Here is a 7,784-nt window from a genome sequence, read left to right on the forward strand (position 1 = left end):
ATACAGTTTTCCTTTATTTGAATGAATTTCGCGTCGACAAATCGTAGACAGATGTATATAGCTCTGATGGTTGTAAAAATACGAATGTTGCTGTAATGCCGTAAGTTCATAGACGTTCGAAGACTTTAAAAGCTTTGGCTGAGGAAATAAAAGTAAATGTGTTTTTTACGACAAATTTCTGAGTGAGCAGTATCGCGCTGTTTCTGTTTAAGCGGGATGAAGGTTGTGTGAACAAACATTAAAGGGACACTGACAGGGTATACAGGCTCGCCGAGATTTTTAACGTTACGTGACAGATAAGAGCCCAACTCCCCAGAACAGAATTTGCGGCTCGAAATTCGGTTTCTTTCAGTCTGCAAACCGCCGATAAAAAACTGGCCGGTGTGAGTCGCGCTCACTTTTTTTTTTCTGTGGTTAGAGGCCGTTTTATAAGGATGAGACACAACCACTAAATTTAATCAAAGTCGTTGGTCGTTGAAGGCACACACTCAATATTAAAAAAAAAAAAAAAATATGAAACCCATTTTTGTGCTTTATAAAAATCTGCAAAACAGTTGATTGAAAAAGAAAAGTTGCACAGAGAACCGGAAGATTTCTGTGCGCTCACTGGGTAATTCTCAACATGGCGTCGTTTCGCGTATCGTGGGACTCGTGGGGACGGCGATGACAGCGGACGACCGCGCGTGGGACCTCTACTTCAGAACTGCCGTTCGCTGTACCTGTGAATTCTGCCTTCCTTTGAAAGAGAATGTTTAGACCGATCGAAATAATTGTTAAACATCTATAACGACACGCCCGACTACCAAGCCGATTTGCAAGAAAGACGTCGCCGAGCCGTCGCTCCCTTCTCGTGGTTGAAGACATCCCTCGCGCAAACGTCAAGCACGAAGTGCGTACTTCGAGTTGAATATGCACGCGTACGATATATTTAGTAGGTGCGAATGTGGCTAATGTGGAATGCTACCCGACCTCGACTCGGGAATGCTTTTGCCACAAGAAAATCAGCAGCAAACTTTCGAACGTACATTTGACCGGCTGCATTAATTTATTACTAGCGGAAGAGCTTGCTTACTAGAAAGATGTCCGCTTCACACGCGGCAGAACCGGGTTCGATCCCCTTGTAGGCGTACGGGTTTTTTTGTTTTTCAGCCATTTTGCAATATTTACATTTCTTTTACAATTATCACTGAAAAACAGCAACAGCAACAACAAATGTTGAGGGTAAAACGTCGCTAAACTAAATGGTATGGGATTTCCTTTTTGACACCTGTAAACTCATTGTAATCACTTTCCACAAAATGCAAAGAGCATATAAATCGGGTTGCGTCCGCTTTCCGAGGTGCCCGTAAGTGTTCTACAGGAATAGCAGCCAGCCATTGGTCTGGATCCGGTCGATCTTTCGGATACTTGTGCAGTCTCTGCCGCACAGTCCCGCTTTTTTCGAACACAGGACACGTGAGGCAACTCTTCCCGCAACATCTTGGGGGTATTCGTTTCGGAGCCGTTTACATGAATCTCCCATGGGCACTCACAACTACTTGCCAACACATAAATGTACAAAACAAGTCATATTAAATTACAGAACAGCGAGCCGAACAAACAGAACGGCAAAGGAATCGCACGGCAAACTGTTCCCGCCACGCATTTTGTCTGCTGCGCAAAAAAAAGAAAAAAAAAAAAGCACGGTCGGGTGTAGTCACGTGACTTCCGCCACTCACTCTCTCCTCTCCACTTCTCCGAATTCCATGCGCGGGTTTCAGTCTCGGGTTCGAGCAGTTGCGTTTTTTTTTTGTCTTTAATAAAAATATACGTGACTTTAGTGCAAAATATTAATTGGGTAGTCTTCCGACACCATATTAAATTGCCTGGCAAAAAATGAAAGAAATTAATTCTGGTGGGGGTCAGTGTCCTTGAGGTGTTCCATTTAGTCGCGCTAAAAAAGTTGCATTCAAAATTACGTTTACTTGTTGGCTCTACGACGCGGGCCAGACGGGTTGTTTCGAAAATGATTGCCTCTTAGAACACGAAATAACTTTGAAAAACGTCTCTATAACACTATAACCCTCCAAACATAATTCTGAAGTTAATGAGTGCTCCACTAAGGGAGGAAAAAACATTAATCTTGATTAAAACATTACACAAATATAGTCTAATCTTAAAGATGGCCTTTAGTAGAAGTGACCTCAGAAATTGAGCATTCCATAACAGTCATTGGGTTTGAAGGAACGCCAAAGTTGTTTTGTTTGTGCTTATATTTTTATGTTAGTGCTATTACTGTTAAGTAGTAGGTCTACAGGCACGTGCTATTTTTCGCCCGGTTCACACAGCGGTGATAGAGATTATCAAGCGGGGGATTTGGTGGAGGGTATCTGCTGTTGCTGTGGTGACTTGGTTGGACGCCAATCAGTATGTCTGGATTCCGTAAAATATTTGCGGCGGCATGCCTTTTGTCTTTCTTTGTTCTTGTCGGTGCGGACGGCTGTAAATTCATACTCCTTTTTCAGAATAATCCCACCTTTGTTTTACATTGCTTATCATCTCCGCCGCTTTTTTTTCCGTGTCACAGAAATTGGGTAAACACACTCATTGTTACCTCGCTCCCCTAAACAAGTGTACATATTAAAACTCTATCATGTTTCTACTTTCTATTGATCGGTGCCAAAGTGTCAGACTAAGAATTTAGCACTCCTACACAAATATTATTGCAACATGCTGTAAATTTTTATTTGTTAGGGAAGAACGTAGAAGACAAAGCATTTAGAGCGTTCGAAAAATAAAAGTGAGTCATACAAAACCCCACGTAAAACTCTTTACCAAGGGCTTAGGGATATTTTGATGCATTGAACCACGCATTTCGAAAGCCTGCGCTTGACGTCTGCGTTTTCTTGATCGTATTGTAACGTTCAATAAAATTAGGAAGGAGCGACGGTGATTCTTGCTGCTTTGGCTTACTGGTGGATACGCCGAGGCTATTTCTAAATTGGGCTGCGTTAACCATTCGGTTTTTTAATGTTTAATATACTTGACTATTTCAATAAGCCTGTAATTCTCCCTATTTATAAGCCGACACAATTTTTATAATAATTTATAATAATTATGTGAACAAACGGAATACCAACAAGCCTCACGTAAAAATAAGTTAAACGTTACTCATGCTGAGTGGTACGGTGGTGGAACCTGTTGAATCTTATAAAACATTATTTTTACTCTTGTGGTTAAAAAGAAACATAATTTTCTTGCAGCATTTCCACCGGAAAACCCAGTATAACTTTTCGCTATCTAGATTATGGAACTAGAAATCTATCTGGAATCTAGCTGGATTTCAGTTCTTCAGAAATTATTCCCTTGTTTGCCATCTGGATGTCGGGTTCCCAGAAGCAAATTTTCAGTTCCATAATTAAGATAGTGAAAGGTCATACTTGGTTTTTCGGTAGGAATGGTCTCAATATAAGATGTGCTGCCCGAATTTAAATCAGAGTGACATAAGTAAACCTTGGTGTGTAGGAATATTTTGATCGCACGATGCTTGTCAGCCATCCAGAAGGATGCCTGTCTTTTACGCTATTAAACAAGAATAGCCAATGCAGTGCAACGGCTATTTTGAACTTTATAGCGCAACACACTTCAAAAGGAGTGTTGGAGGTAACGCGTTACTTGTAACGACGCTACTGGTAACGCGTTACATTAATGTATTAGGTATTTGGGAAAAGCAAGTTTAGAATAGCAATCTTGTGCATAAAACTGGAGACGTTAGGGGAACAAAATTTAGATCACTAAGCTCAATGGAGGATCCAGCTTCTCTGCTCGAAGAGCAACTACTTGCGCTCGAGCACGCAATGCCAGGCAATGCCGTATCTTGCTGCTAAAACTTCTGAACCTTCGATTTCCTAAAACGGTGGGTTTCACACTTATCAGTCCATCTATTCACCCACGCATCTCGAAATCCTGCACAAGCTTATCGCTGCACGGAACCAGCATCCGTCACAGTAAACTTAAAAAAAAAAAAAAAAACTTCTTGACCAAAAGGGACATCCGTTAAAAGGCGACACTATCTCGCTTCCCGAAGGCAAAAAAAACCTTCGGCCACCAGCTAATTCCGTTCGTTTTCTATTTTTCTTCTTTTTTTTTTCATTGTGTCACCACCTACAAGGTTTGAACGAACGACTTCGTTACAGCCGTCTCCCCTCCCCTCCCTCCTCTTACCCCTCTGTTTTGTGCAGCAGAGGTAGACAGGGGGGAGACATCTGTTTACAACAGTGGACAACTAGTGGCAAGCGATTTGCTCCCTTCTCCAGTTAAAAGAAAAAAAAGGGGAATTTTTTACCCTCGTTGTCCCCGTCGCTGACTGAAAGTTACTGACCCTCTTTTGTACACAGAATAATCTTTCGCTTGATTAGTCCTTAATTCCCTAAGGTCAGAACAAAAAACAAAAAAAAAAATTAAACCTGGAAAGAGAACTTACAAACACAAAACCTCTTTATTTTTCGAGAAAAACTAAGAGCTATTGCTGATAAGAGGCAGCAAGTGATTATAACCAATGTGCTGGTAACCGGTGTCCTCTTCCACATAGTAAAGCAAATCAGTCTCTGGTAATAGTATGAACCAGACTGTTACTAAACCCGGCGTAAAGATGAGGGTTGTTGTTTGGCTGGTTGTGTTCTAGCAGTCACTGTTCGCATGCTGTATTTTATAAAAGCCGATTGACTACCATCCGACTCATTCTGCGTGTGAGAAAACATAAATAACGAAACTCCGTCGCCATTGCCAGGACTGAATGAAATGTATCAACTAAAGGAAACGGAATCAGATAATTTACAGTATCAATGCCTACTCTGCATGGTGAAAATTAAGCTGCTTCCCGCCTCAAAACACTCTGAAACCGCTCTGTAAATATCTATTTTATCGAAGCTTGTTAAGGAGGCTTACCATACCTCTCTGCCAAACATATGTACTCGAACACAAAAGTAACCTTCGAAAAAGTTCGTTCCGAACGTTCCGAACGTTCGTCATTTATATATATATCGCTACGTTTGTAAAGTATATCGCTACGTTTGTAAAGAAGCAACGTAGCTCAATAACGCGTTGAATTTTACGAAACTAACGGGTAACGCTATTTCACTACTTTTTTTCGGTAACGGGCACAACACTGCTTCGAAGTGATCAATTTCGCTTATCAGGCGCTTTTTTTTTCTTTTTTTTTCGGGCACACAAAATAGCATTTGGCAGCAAATTCAAACACGAAGCAACACAACCAGACCGCATGATGAAATAATCGTCATTGCGCCACTGTTTATGCCGCGCAAGACGAGTATCACTCCAGCGCGCGCTCTTCATGGATTTGCTCTCCAGCAGTTTATAGAAGTAGAGAAAAAGAGTGAAAGAGAAGTGGGGCGTTGGGTAAACAACGGTATTAATCAGCGTCCTGCGCTTTTTTGCTACGGAGCAGAGGAGGTGTGAGCAGGGACTCAAACCGTAACCGTAACCAAAACCGAAAACCGTTTAGGAACGAAAATGTTTTAGTAACCGCAACCGGAACGAAACCGTTATTTGAAATTTATAAAAGCCGTAACCATTACCGTAACCGTAAATTATTTACCGGAAACTGGATTTAACCGATATGAGCCGAAAAATAAAAGTACTTGTTTTTCTCAAGTAATATCTGAAGGCGGGATCTTAAAATGTCGTGGCCACTTGACAGAGTTGCTGTCAGCGGGTAATGCAACTGGTAATATATTTACGTTCAATCTAACTTTAAGATGATTAAGAATACTTCGTTGAAATCAGTGGTCTAGCTGATAATAAAGAAGTCTCTATTTCTAAATCTGCCACACCCCTACATCGCTAGATGTACTTAGTACGTGTCGCCATCAGGGTATTAACTAATAAGTTAGACTTCTCAGATGTCCGTCATGCAGAGCTGGCGGAAAAGAAAACCAAATATCCATTTAGTCTGAAACGTGTCGGGAGTGACGATTTTGAGACAACCCAGAGAGAAAAAAAAGTGCCAGCGGTTCTACGTTGACGTTTTGTGCGATGTATATATATATATATATATATATATATATATATATATATATATATATATATATATATATATATATATATATATATATAGTGGGCATGGTGGCATAAGAGCCAAGTGGCCGAAGGCGCATATATAACGAAGTGAAAAACTCACGGTGAAAAACAACAAACAGCGGAAGTTTAATCGACAGTTTCGCCGAGAAACTCGGCTTCGTCAGGAGATGATATACAGGTGAGGGCATATCGCTGCGGCAAAAAAGTTCAAAACTGAAGAGAAAAAAAGAGGGGGGGGGGGGGGCGCGATTCCACATGGCAAACAACTTGACCTGAGCCCGCTCCACCTGCGGGGCGGCGAAATACAAAGTGCGCTTGAGCGCTCAGGACGGTGGCTACAATAGGCCGCGAACGGGCGACGTCTTCTTGGCTGGTGGCCCCTAACGAGCCAATGCATCCACGCGACGGTCACCCCTGGGGCGCCGAGCGTGTCAAGGAAACCAAAAGCATGTTTGCCCCGTCTCCGAACAAAAAAAAAAAAAAGGGAGAGCGGATACGTGGTTGGAGAGGGGGAAGAGGGTACGTTTGGGAGATGTTGTTAATATGAAACACGCGTGTAAGACAAAAGCACGGGAACAGCACGGCTCCATAGAGATAACGTCCACAATATAGGAGTCGTAATAGAATAATCACGTGGTCCAATTCCAGTCAACAACACAGTATCACTATGAAACGGTACATGCTAAACATCGTAACACCCTTGTGGGTGTAAATGCCTTGTCCTATAACTAACACCCAGTTGGGTGTAGGAAAACGCCCTAAACAAAAGGCGTTATTCCTAACGCCCGTAAAGTAGGGTGTTTTTCTTTAACACCCTTAAAGGACGGCGTTATTCCGAACACCTTTCAATTAAGGGTGCGATTCCACTGTACACCTTTTTATTAGGGCGTTATGTCTGCGCCGTACGCGCTCTAAATTGCGTGTATCACCGCCAGAAAGGGAAATTAAAAAAAGGCGCGATTATCAACACCCATAAAGTAGAGCGTAATAGCCCAAAAGAGTGCACGAGAAAATGGCTGCAAATGCCTGGTTCACTTTTTATTTTTAATCAAGGTTCTAACAGGCTCTACAAACTTCTCTATAGACGATTGCAAGCAGGTCATCTGGCCGCAGCCACGTCTCTGCTTATGCGGGCAAGTGTGTGCAATTACAAGCGTGCCAAAGGTCGAAGCTACGTTCCCGCGCACGTCATCAAACTTGGCGAAGGCAAGACTGAAAGAAATAGTTCTCTTTTATCCTCGCCATTCCACCTCGACCGAGACGCTTCTAAACCAGTGGCGGTCCGTGCGTGTAAGGTCATGAATATTTCAACCGGATATTGTTTCATGGCCCCTTCAAATTGTACAACCGAAGGCCCTAGTTGAATCTCCAACTGTACTTTTCTTGCGACGTTTATGCTTCCTTGCACTGGTGACGTGGACAAAACTGGCAGGCTTGCAAAGACGGTACGGCCGGGAGTTGTTTAGGACGTAAGCGGCAGTTCATGTTTGTAAACCGTAAAATGTTCTATTGAAACGGAAGCAGGGAGGTTATGTTCGACAAATGTTTCGTTACTCCTATAAATAAATGGAAGTGGCGGAAGTGACGACATTGCGTTTGATTGGTGAGAGCTTCAAATGACGAAAGTTACCTATTTTCGCCATTTTACCTCCTAACCAATCAACCGCGATATCGTCGCTTCCGTCACTTCCGGTTCTTTTTAGGAG

This window comes from Ixodes scapularis, unplaced genomic scaffold, assembly GCF_016920785.2.
Source record: "Ixodes scapularis isolate PalLabHiFi unplaced genomic scaffold, ASM1692078v2 PGA_scaffold0__279_contigs__length_252992795, whole genome shotgun sequence".
NCBI lineage: Eukaryota > Metazoa > Arthropoda > Arachnida > Ixodida > Ixodidae > Ixodes > Ixodes scapularis.